This window comes from Anomalospiza imberbis, chromosome 19 (genome assembly GCF_031753505.1).
Source record: "Anomalospiza imberbis isolate Cuckoo-Finch-1a 21T00152 chromosome 19, ASM3175350v1, whole genome shotgun sequence".
Classification (NCBI taxonomy): Eukaryota; Metazoa; Chordata; class Aves; order Passeriformes; family Viduidae; genus Anomalospiza; species Anomalospiza imberbis.
The window spans coordinates 11,903,245-11,916,092 of NC_089699.1; the positions used below are offsets into that span (position 1 = coordinate 11,903,245).

Consider the following 12,848-nt stretch of genomic DNA (forward strand, 5'->3'; position numbering starts at 1 on the left):
GCTACTGCTCCCATCCCTGCTCCCGTCCCGGTCCCGTCCCGTCCCCTCACACCGCCGCCCTCCGCCTTCCGGGCCGCGGGGAGGGCCGGCCTTTCCCACAATGCTTTGTGGGACGTTGACAAGTGGATCCAAGATGGCGTAGAAAGTAATGACAGGTAAGTCGGGACTTCCCCGACCGCCCCCGCGGGCACCGAGCGCGGCCCGCACCGGCCGCCCGCGGCCCCGCCGCGCCCTCGGGGGACCCGCGGGGCCCCGCGGCCGGCGGGGCGGGCGGTGCGGGGCGCGGGGGCCGCGCGGGGCCGGCGGGAGCGGGCCCTGTGTCCGCGGAGGGCCTGCGGCGGCCGCCGCTCGCGGGGTGTTTACGGGGCGCTCGGCCGGACCCCGGCGCCGCCGCGCTCCCCCGGGCCCGCGGGCGGGCGGAGCGGCCCCGCGCCCGGCCGGGCCCGGGAGCCGGGCCGGAGAGCCGGGGATGCCTCGCACAGCCGGGGGTGCTCCGGGGGGGATGCAGGGGGGGGTGGGAGGCAGCTTTGTTTTTGTACCGGGCGGGGCGGGAGGGGATGGGAGAGACGGCCAGAAGATAACAATGGTGAAATAGAAGTGAAAAAAAATGGGGTAGGTAGGGTTTGTGGAGCGATGGAAAAATAAATTGGAAGAATTTAACAGCTGTTGTAAAATTACCCCCTCGGAGCGGTTGAAGGGTGGGCAGATGAGCTTATGTTTTTGTTTTCTGCAGGAGGCTTTGGCAGGGAGAGTGAAGTGAAGTTGGGAGGTTTAACACAGGTCTTGAGAGAAGCTGGATCAGCCCCGAAACTGAAAACAGGAGAGTTTCCACTGCGCATTGCAACACAGCCCTTCCAGCAGACACTTATATATGTATTTTTAGGGCACATCCCCAGGCAGGAGAAGGATCTGTGTTACCCTTCCTGCGGTGGAACATGTCCTTTTGTTAATTTCAAAGGGAGTGCAGTTGTTTTGGCTTCAGCGCTTTGTTAGGCAATTGTTGTTCGATTAGGGTAACATGATTAAACATATCATTGATGGAAATTAAGAAATAACTGTGGGGAAACAGTTGCCTGGCTGCTTCCCAGTTAATGACAAAATGAGTAAGAGTTAACAAGGTAATAGAATTTTTGCATTATCAAAGGTACAGTGAGCTTGAGAGGAAATTTTAAAATAACTCATTTCAATTTTCATTGAAAAACAAAATAATTCAGTTGTGAGACAGAAAAATACCCTGAAAATGGATATCCCCATTGACAGATTGAGTGTATCACCATGGCTGGTCCTGTTGGGAAGGTTTGGATTGTTGACATCATCTGATGTTGTTGTTCTTAATAATTAGTGCAATTGAAGCAAGGAAAAGGATAAAATACACCACCTGTCATTCTTTATGTAAGAAAAGGCATGTTCCTTTATAAAAAATAAAAAAATATGCTAGTGATACCTGGCAAGTTTGCATTATTTTCCAAGACTGATAGGTAAATCAGGGAGGCTTTAAAATAATGTGTGTTAAATTGGGTTGTTTCAGTACTTTTGAACCATAGCAGATTGTGAATGAAAACTCCCCTTTTTTTTTTTTTAATGGCAAAGCTTTTGTGATGGGGACAGTCTGGGAGTGCTGGGCAGGTCTATAGGGAGGAGCTGATTTAGAACATTCAGTTCAGACTTCGAGGAGGGGAGAGTTTACAAGGGGCCACCACATTCCCTCCACCTTCTTGGGGTACAAACCCAGGGAATCAGACTTTGGTAGGCTTGGTTTTTACAGCGCTGAAATTGTAAGTGGCAGAAGCTGAGTTAAGCTTTTTTTTGTTGAACTTTAATTAGCAGAGCAGTTTTTCTTTATTGGTAAGTGAAGGAACATTTTATGTGTTATTACTGATAAATTGAGTTCTCTTTGTAATTTGTTCTGAAAGCAGAAATTACTTCTTTATTTTTCCTAGCTGAAATGACATTTCCTTTATCACTCTTCACCTCTGTGATTTTTTTTGGACTTATGAAATGTACAGTGTGTATTTTCCCTCTTTTAATTCATACAGGCACTGTGCCTTTTTAGGTGAGCCAGATGAATTTTTCTGTGGTAGAAGCTTGTTAAAGTCATGGCTTAAAGACTTGAAAGGTTGTAATAGCTGATTTTGTTGGGTTTTTTTTTTGTCTATTTTGAGATTTTTTTTTGTTTGCTTGTTTGGGGGCTTGTTTTTACCTCTTCCCATCAGACTAAAACTTAAAGGGAGATGTGGAAGCAGCATCTTATTCTCTAATTTGTCCCAGTTCTGCTTCTTGATGTGTCATGGAGGATCCTTTTCCTTTGTGAAATCTCACTGGTTTCAGAGCCCTCCTGGGGTTTGGGATCAGTATGAGTAGATCTGGCTGTAGAAGAAGGGCTGTGGTTTGGAGACAACTTCTGCTCAAAACCTGGATTCATAGAGAAATTCTCATCTGAAAAGATGTAAGTCACAGTGTCTGGAAAGCTTGAAGAGGGGATATTCCCAGGTGGGTAAGGTACAGGTCTAGTGCTTGAGGGATGTGGAGAGCCTGATGCAAATCACTTCACCTGTTTGTGCTTCCTTTTGGAGGAATTTAAAATGGGGATAGTGAATCTTACTGACTTGTAAGAAGTCCTGATGCCTGTGGATGAGAGAGCCCATGTAGGAGCTGTGCAATAATATTAATGATTTCCAACTCTGTTAATTTCATAGTCTGATGAAATATTTTCTCCATTGTTGGCAATTTTTTTTTTTAGTAAAATCCCCTTTGCATTTATAGCTGGATAGTCTTTCTGACTTTGTGTACTGGTATATTTTTATTTTTATTTGTTATTTACTACCATCTTATATTTGCTACTGAACATTTTTCTTGGTGTTTTCATTTTAGTAGTGGCAGAAACAGTTGCTGGAGCAATTAATGTTATTAAAGCCCTTGAATCTCTCACCTCACTGGCATCCCCTCCTGAGGTCAGTGGGACCTCACAGGTCTGGTAGCAGGAGTGAAATCGAAATTAAAAAAGTCTTAGGAATTAATTTAAATCCATCCCCTGTGTATAGCCTGAGTAACTGGGGAAAGTTGTGAGAGCTGGCTTGGAGCAGGAGAAGGAAGGATGGCGTGCCACTGCTGCAGCTCAGGGATGGAGTGCTTGGACAGCTGGAATTCCCCTGCCTGGGGGATCAGCAGGCCAAGAGTCCCAGCGAGCCTCAATCCTGTCCTGACGTTTCTCCTGGCATTGCTGAAGCTTTCTTCCTGGAAGGAAGCAGATCCCCAGTGTTCCTCTCTGTGCAACGCTGCCAGTGGCTCATCATGGTGGGGAGAATTCCAAATTTTGTAATCCCAACCCTCTCTCCTGCTTGTATTGCAGCTGTTGAACCCTTTCTCGCTTCTTTTGCTGAGATGCTGTGGCAAAATCTCATTTTCACTGTATGGTACATGTGTTTTTCCTCCCATAAATGGAAGGATTGTGAGTTAGAATTTCAGAACAAACAAGACCTTCCTTTTTCATTCTTGGTTGTCTTGCTATCTCTTCCGTGGCCTTTGGCAGCAAGGCAGCACTTGTGTTTGTATGTATCAATGACATACCTTTAGGGACATGGTACTTTATGTGTTTGATTTCTTCCTCCCCTTAGTGCAGACTTCTGTGGTTGCCATTCTTTTTCAACAAGGAAGAGAGAATGTTTTAAAAGAGGCTGGTTTTTCAAAAGTTTCCATGCAGCACTGGTATGGAATTAAAAAGAAATCTGAAGGAATGCTTGGTCTTCTCTTGGTCTTCTGGAGATACTGATTGGGAAAATAAACATTTGTTTTCCCCAAATGTTTTGGGGTGGGAGAAAATAACTAAACTTCATAGACAGGGAAATTTGGAGTCTGTAAGGTCAGAGGCTGCTCCACAGGAACAGGCCAGCTTCTGGGGATTTCATTATGGTGACACTGATATGTGACTCAGGTTCCTTTTTCCAAAACAGTCTTGCTTACTGAGCTTTTCTCTTCACACAAATGTTTACAACATGAGGCTTCCAACAGAAGCAATCCCTCGTGTCTGAAAAACACAGAAAAGTGAATATTACTGTAGGAAAAGAAGGGATTGGGAATTGAAGCAGGGAGATTGTAATTACCCGTGGGTGAGAATTTGTTTTTCTGTTGCATTTCTATTGCACTGCCAGTTGAAGTTAAAGGATACTTAATGGGGCTATAACAGAATACCCAAATATTCCTCCATAATTTTATATGCAAATTCATTCATTGTTGTAAATTAGAAATGGACTGGTTATTTATCCAGTCTTTTCTCAGAGTCCTCCATAATACCAAATTACAGCCTTATTACAGGAAAGCCAGATAAGAAATGATAGATTTCAATCTTTTTCTCCATAAATGTAATTTTACTACACTGAGAGATTCCATTTTGTGACTGCAAAGTTTGAGTGGTGACTGTGGCCCCATCCTATTTCCAAATGAGTACAAACGATGAGATTTTCCGAGTGGCATGGAGTCTTTGTCAGATGTTAGCAGGCTTGAACTGTAGCAGGTAGGTAATTTAGAATTAATAGAACTGAACTACACAGGTTTTCAAGAAGTAGTGGATACACAGTGCTCCTGAGCTTGTAGCAAGAAGTTTGCAGGTGATGTTATGTGGAGATATATTTTGGAGATGTGACTGGGAGCTGTTTTGCCATTCCTTGCCGTTAGTCCTGGGAAATATCACTTGGATGAAGAATGATGTGTCTTAGGTGAATGTTTTGAATCTTTGGCTTATGTATGGTTTGGGGAAATAAGTTTCATGCTCCTGCTTGTAAGCAGTAGCAAGGCTAGTGATTCTTGGAGCTGTAATGATGAAATATTGGAAGAAAAAGAACAGTAGGTTTGTGTTTGGTATGAAATTTTGAATGTTGCAGTGGCAGGAAGTGAAGGATAGAAATGTGAGCACTGTGTGGACTCGTCTGAGCTGGTTTTATGGTAGTTAGTGTAAGTGTTACTTAGAAATGATCTTTCAGTCTGTGAATTTCACGGTCTGGGTTTTTTTCCCCCATAGTTATATATAGCAAAAATACTGTATTCATCAAAACACTAAAAATTATGGTGCTTAAATATGCTTAAAAGGTCTTTCATAGCCCTTCAGACCCCACTGGCAAGAGGGAAGTCTGTAACATGAGCTGTTTTCAAGAATCTTGGTTGTTAGTAATGTGGCACAAGTGTTTAATTTGCTGGCAAATGTTTAGTGGTTCAGCAAACCAAGAAGGTAACAAATCTTTGTGGACATCATAAATGGAGAATGCCACAAATAAAAAGCATAGTGGTTTTGGCACCACCTAAGATAACACTTCTTCCCTATGTTTCTTTTCACTTAATGTAAGGTAATCTCTATTTTTTTCTTTAAAGTGAGAATTTCATTTTATCCTGGGGTAATTTTGGGAGGACAGGGATGGGCAGTTGGCCTCTGTTCCCAAGTAATGTTCCTTCATGAGTCTCAACTAAATTCCCCCTCGGCTGGGATTCCCAAATAGTGTTGGACCAGCCACAATAGCTGCCTTGCATCTACTCCTCTGCTATCTTGGGAGCCAGAATTTGTTGGATTTCTCTCATTATCTACACGGGGAGGTCATTAAGGGGAATGTTTTTGCATACTTCAGAATCTGTGCTAAGGCTGTGCTGTGGGTCTTTTATTCCAGTGATGTTTTTGATTATAGTTGTTTGTGTGAATGGTTTTGAGGTAACTGTGCTCTGGCCATATCTTGAGACACTCACACATTTGGAATGGTGCAGGACATTTGTTTTGTCGTTTGAATTGACTGATATTACTTGGCTGTATCTTTGTTTATATTTGTTTGGCTGGGCTAGACACCGCTCCTCTGCTTCCCAAGTTTTGTCAGGATTATGCTGTTAACCACAGCAGGATCGTTGCTCATTCCTGCTGATGCAGTTCTTTGAGTGGGGTTTCAAATACGTGACTGAATCACTAATGTTCGTTTCAGAAGGAATGAGGAGGGTGAGTTCTGTTGGGAAATGTGTTCTGGGTACACGTCGTGGTGTTGCTTGTAGGGTTTGCTGTGAGGGAGAACTTGGGAATCCATATTCTATTCTTGAAAGAGTCTAAAAAGTGAACCTGTTGGTGGTCAGGCATTTGAGGAGAGGAAACAGGGACGTTATAAAAGCATTATCCATATGCAGAAAGGTTAATGTAATTAAAATACAGAGTTACAAGACAAGTCCCCAGACTAGGCTTAGCTATATTATGCTGAGCTATTTGAAGCACGATCATGTAAAAATTAATTTCAAAGATTATTTACAACAAAGATAGCAGTTTTTAGTGGTGGAGGGGTAGTTACTGCTTTGAACTTTCAAAACTGTGCACAAAAATAACATGTACAGTTACATAATAGGCATGGTTTGGGGAAAGATGTGTTTGGAGGATCTGTGGGTGGCATGATTGTGTTATTAAATCTGTTACGGTAGGACCCTTTTGTGCTAAGCACTGTGTAAATGTGTAACAAAAAACTCAGTCACAGAATTATTCACTACTATAATAAATTAAAGTTCATTATAAAGCTGCAATGAAGGCTGAGGTATATTGAAAGAAATGTTTTCTGTTTTGTGCCGCAGTGTTCTGTCTGATTCCTGTGCTCAGTTTGTGACCTGTGCAATGTACCTGATAATCAGCATGAGGATTTTTTACAATCTTTTTTGCCTTTTGAATGGATTGAAAGAGTGATTCATATTTTACATCTCAAACAGCAAATAAATGTGGAGCTTTTATTTTTTCCCAATTCATCCAACTGTAAAACTGTGATAGATACCTGTAGCATCTGCACTTGCCCTGGGGATCAAAGCTGTATTTTCAGCTAGATTTGCTCCCAGGAGAATGTTGCCTTGCAGTATCAGGTCATGTCAGGGGTGGGGAAAGTTCTTGTGTGAAAGTGAAAGTTTGACATTTGAGGGAAGACTGTTTCAGCATTGCTACAATATCCTGTTAAGAAGAGAAAATGTGGATTGAGCCACTGAGCTTTGGAGCTGCTGAGCTGCTGGGGGTGGGGAAGAGTTTGCATGGGGTTTTTGAAATGGGAATATGCTGTGATAAATAATTTCCTAGTTTAAAAACACTTTTATTTCTGAAATCCAAATACAGCTGTATTAGATGAAGCTGTGAATTGAACATGAGACTGAGAGTTAGGAACTGCTAATTTTGATTCTGCCTCTGAGACTGATTAAATTGGTGAATTTGGCAAATGAACTATGGTCAAGTGCTCTCTGCAGACAGTGCTGCATGAGTGACAGGTTCAATGAGCACTGGAAAACTTTGTGCTTTTCCATTTAAACTTCTGAAATATATTTGTAAATCTAGTGGTATGTGTTCTGTATTGAAATGATGCTTGGGAATCTTCTATGACTCCCCTTTGCCTTCCTTGGGAACACAGTTTGGCACTTGCTTGGCATTTTGAAAATGAGGTGACACATGTTTAGTCACATCGACACAGATGTGACTATATCACAGAGCAGGCATTTCTCAGAGAGGACTTCTGGCACTACTGTATGACTCAGTGGAGAACAATATTAGGAAATGCAGGACTGGCGAAGTCCTTAAGATGAGTAGTGTTCGTTTTTTGGTCAAAATTATTACTAAACACTAGTGCAGAGACAGGAACAGGGCTGTGTTCTGTTATTCAAATGCTGAGAAGAAAGGTTCTGACACAAGTAAGGCATAGTTTGGAAAGCTGTGGATCATGATGTTTAAACCAGCTTTTAGAATATGGATATAGTTCTGTAAATTTGAGTTTGAGGTTTGAGTCCTGTAGGTTGGTGCTGCTCCATGGAGAGCTGGCTGGTTGTGCAGTGCTGATTCTTCCCTTTGTTTTTCTCTGGCAAATTTCATTAAGAGAAGCAAAGATTAAATTACTTTTCTAATGCATTTTTTTGAAGTAAGTAATTGATGATGTTGTTATGGGGATAAAATGGTAACCATGGGACAATATTTCAATTAAAATGCCCTCATCTTGGGTAAGTGTGAGAAACTCTATTCTCAAAACTCAGTGTGAACATAGAGGTATATGGAGTACAAATTCCTGTTGTTAACCAGTTATTATGAAAGATAGTTTACGTAAAGATTTTCTAGGAAGGAGCCAAAAACTTTAGGTGGGGCAGAAGCACCACCTGTTATTATGTTACCTGATGCTTACTATGACATACTCCTCATTTCACTTGATCATTGTTTGCCAGATTTTAATTATTTGGGTTGAAATTTCCCATGGTAGGCGTCTTTCATAGTCAGACTTTTTGTATGCTGTCGAGGAGAGAAAGGTTCTGCCAACATGATTCCATCTTTTCTAGAAATTGGGCAAAATACTTTCTTGTGTTCATGATAAATTAGAAAAGAAATAATCTAATGACCTATAGTGCTGCTTTGTGCAAAGTTGAGATGTGTTATTGTATAATGTTTCTGCCAAGGATGTACTTGTGATCAACCTTGTGAAAATCTTCTCAGTGCTGGTCAAATCAGCATTAAGTACAAATGTAAAAGATAATCCCTGCTGTGAATATGCTACAACCTCAGCTAAACAGGATTTCTCTGTAATTTGAATGCTGGGTCTCCTGCATTCCTCCGTGGTGTGATTTTGGATAAAAAATGGGAGTGCAGAAGATTCTCTTCTCCTGATACCAAGATCTTCTTTCCTCCCAGCTCTACCTTCCTGCAGTACAGAGGAAGCAGCGACTGCAAAAATGCAGATTTTTGCAGAATTATGTACAATAAATGTAGAGATGGGGGTGGTTGAATAAGGAGAAGGAGATTGAAAAATATTAGTATTCGAAAGAAATAGAAGGGAGGTTGTGCAGTGTGGGAACATATGATTTATTTCATAATGATAATACGGTTGTTTGTTGGAATACAGTTTAGCTATCTGCATGAATTAGAAAGTGTTTCTGAAATGGAGTGGGGAATAGCAAAAAAAGAGAAGGCAAATCCACTTAATCCCCATCTTTGCTTTACATCATTTTCTAGTGAATTTTCCCATGTTGTGATGTAGAGAAATGCTGGATACTCCTAAGTCACTCTGCAGACACCAGGTGCTCTGTGTTGGTCATGTAAAAGGGCTGTACAGTACAGACAGAGCATAATGGGGAGAAATCACTTCTAGATCTCTTAATGTGAGTATAAGAAGTTTATAGAAACTTTTGCCTTGTATGTTCTTATCGTACTTCTCTGTAAAATGGGAATATTGTCAGAATGATAAAGATATTTTCTTAATTCTTGTAAAGTGGTCAGTTGCAGTATTGTAGGCATTATTGAAAAGTTAATGAAAACATTCAAATGCTGTCTTTCGAATAAGATTTGAGTAGCATGCAGTAGATAAGGCCTCCATCCCTGTGCTGAAGTATTTCACTGGATGTCCATTAGGCAGCAGCCTCTGTTCTGCCCACTCATTCTGCCAGGTAGTCCTTGGAAAATGTGCTCTGAGACTAACACCGTTAAAGGCAATATCATAATAATGCAGGCTCACAGAAGGCCAGCATAAGCTTTTACAGATGCTTTTGTCCTCACACAACCTCAGAGTATCGAACTTTACAACCCAGTATTTGTTCTGTGAAGTTAATGAATGCAATATGTGTGTGTATATTTGCTTTGTTTAAACAGGAACCTTGTATCTGTTGGCTGTGAATGGCTCTCAGACAGCACCAGCACATGTCACATAGATGCTGTGCTTTGCCTTGCCAGGTATTTTGCTTAGTTTCATCAGGACAGGTGATGTTTTCAGACAGCTGTGTGAAAAAGGATCTTTTTAAAGGCAGGATGTGAACGTATTAGGGATGTGGTGGATGGGGTGGTTGCAAGTGCTGAGGCCATGAGTTATTTCCAGATTTTGAGCCAAAGATAGCCAGTGTCCATGTCTGAGTGTTGCTGCTGCTGGCTGCACAGATTGTACTTTTGCTGCTATTTCCAAAATGAAAATAAAAGAGATTAGCAAAATGTTAATAATCACTTACTAGTCTGTACTGAAGTCATAACTAGCATGCAAAAAAGTGTAACTTGTCACTATCTGTGATGTATGTAAAGTGGTTTAAAGCCTGCAGAGGATCCAGATGCAGAAGGCATTTGCTCTTAATCTCAATTGCCCGTGTCGTTATGTGAATGATAAACCACCCACAGGCTCTTATTCCTTTCCCAAGAAATGTGGTTGTTTGTTCTATACTTTAAATTTACAGGATCAGACTCAAAGCTTCATTTACTTGGCCAGAGATCACTTGCCCTCCTCAGTTATGGTGCTGTCTCTGATTTTTCAATGTGGAAAGATAGTCTAAGCATTTAACGGTCGGGGGCATCATGAACCTCTTCTTTCCCCTTCTTCCCTTCCCCGAACAGGCATATCATGTTCCTCAGAGGCCTTGGAGCAGGATTCTTGTTGCTGTTACACTCTAGAATAAAACCTTGAGATGTGCTTGCCTCATTCTGTATGCTCCATTTCAGATTTAACATCATTTTTGGAATTGAAAGTAGGGTCATTTTGCCTGGAGTTGTACAACGTTAGCCAAAGTAATTCAGTTACTTCAGAAAACTGATTAGATTGTCCTCTCTCAAGGGTGGAGGCTTTTGTATTTGTTCTGTAAGGTGTGCAGTGCATTTCTGAGAACTCCTTAACTGCTATTACGGACTTCAGCCATAATTGCAATCAATGAATGCATGAGATCTCTGCTGATATATTTTTCTTAAAAGAAAAAAAAAAGCCAAAAGCACATTTCATATCATTCTTTCTTTTACACCCTGTTTATGAAAGATGCACCATCCTTTTCATCTCTGTTACGTAGGTACAGTGCACTGTCATTATGTACTCTCATTTTATGAAATGATTTTTTTAGACTGGGATTATTTATGATGTGTATGTCATGACACTAGGAAAGTGCATTTTTTTTTCTGTATGTCTCCGTAAGTAATTTCTATATTTTGTGTAGCTCTATTTTATTCCAACCCGGAGGCTTGAATAAAGGGGGTTTGGGTTTTTATTATATATTTTTTTGTCTCAAGGCAAAGATTAGATTATTTTACCACAATGGGTAAGGAAAATAAATGGATTTTTAATTTTACTTTACTGATCTAAAGTATTTTAGTGGTATTTGGTAATAATACAAAACCAGTTGACATGTAGAGATGCAGGCATGCCTTAAGATGGGATCACAAGAGATGCCAGAGCAACTCTTTAGTATGATTCAACAGTGGACAGATGTACTATTCCCTTTTTTAGTGTGTGGACTGACAAATGCAGTTTGTTTGCAGAGTTTTGATAGTTGAATTCCAGTGGCCCATGATTTCTAACTGTAATGGTGGCATGTTCACAGTAGCTAACTTTTTTAGTGTGTCATATTCAATATATTAATTCAGATTAAACCCTTGGTCTTTCCATACCTGTATAAACTAAAGTATCTTGTAACTTTTTTCTTGATAATTTTGAGTGAGAGGGAAACTATTAATCACAGGAATTGTAGCCATACCAACCTTGTGACTTCCCAAATATTACTTGGATATATTATGGAAATAACAGATTTTCCATGTGTGAATTGCTTACATCTCAGTTTACCAGTAACAACTTTGAGAAAGGGATGGGCTGTGCACTGCTTGGGTCTGTAGTCTAAAATGTTTGGAAACTCTGCTGACACCTGGATATTATTGGATGGATCCTGGAGCAGTTAAACTGATGAATGCAGCCTATGGTATTGACTGTTAGGGACAAGAAAAATAAGACTTTTCTTTCACTGGTGAGTGATACTTTGCTGCAGCTCTTGGTGGTAAATGGCAGCACGTGGCAGTAATTGATGGGGTAACTGATGTCTTTGTATCAATAAGAGGCTGAGTTACAACTTAACCTTTCCCTGGGTCTGTTATCTGTCTTGTTACACATTTTTCATGAAAACTGCAGCATTTTGAAGACCCTTCAGACTTCTGGGAAATTCAGTTCCAATTGACTTGAAGCTCAGAAGTTACTGAGGAAGGACAGAACAACCAGCCTCGTAAATAAATCTAGTAGGTCTCTTCTTGCTCGTAAAAGGAATTGCTGGGAAGTTCTGATAAACCAGCTGTCTTTTCTTGAGTATTGCCTGAATTTATTGCATGTTTAAAACTTCTCTCCAGTTTCGTGGCCAGCCATTCCAGTCTGTGAGATGGGCTGGGCAATCCCAAAGGACTGGGAAACAGAGTGCTTGCATTTCTGTAGAGAGGGGCAGGATGAGTGAAATTCCTTCCCCGCTTGCCTGTGCCAGCCTGACCACAATAGGCAATGGAAGGGCAAATCCATCTCCTGCCTTCCCTTCCCGCAGGACAGCGGGCTGCTAGCAGGAGGACACGGCTGAATGGCCTTGGCAAGGAATATTTTGTGCTTATTTCCCTCAGCAGCACTGTTTGAAGGGCTATGGATTGTAATGGGAGGCAGCTGGAGAGGCTCTTCCCCTGCACGTTCCCCATGGCAATGGGTCTCATTCATTTGCTTCACTCTGCGATTCCCAGGATGTGGCTCTTGAAGTAAATTCAATTGACAGTAAATCCCTACCAGTCTCACTGTAGGACTGCAAGTTGAACATCATTGCTTTAGCATAAATCTTTACAAGAGATGTTAATGTTTAGTTAAAATATGCAAATATTTACTGACTTGTCTACTGTTTGTCAGCTTGGCATGCGAGACCTTGGATCTGATCCTTCTGTCTTGGCAGACATTGGGAATTTTGCCAGTAACATTAATAGGAACAGCATTGTGCCCTCTAATCTGTTTGTTTATGAAGTACAGCGAGAGTTATCTGGCTAGATGCTTTACAGTGAATTGAAAAAGCATCTGTTTGAAATTTTTTTAGGAACTGTCACATGCTTTAACTTATTATTATCTTAGTGTATG

At 41.2% G+C, this 12,848-nt stretch overlaps 1 protein-coding gene across 1 annotated transcript in view; it reads left to right on the top strand.

The window, feature by feature from the left end:
* Positions 1-16: 16 nt before the first annotated feature.
* The window catches only part of HELZ (helicase with zinc finger), a gene marked incomplete at its 3' end in the record, with an annotated part of 71,704 nt that continues 58,872 nt past the window's right edge, over positions 17-12,848 (top strand). The window contains exon 1 of the mRNA XM_068209980.1: positions 17-155. The remainder of the gene's footprint in view (positions 156-12,848) is intronic.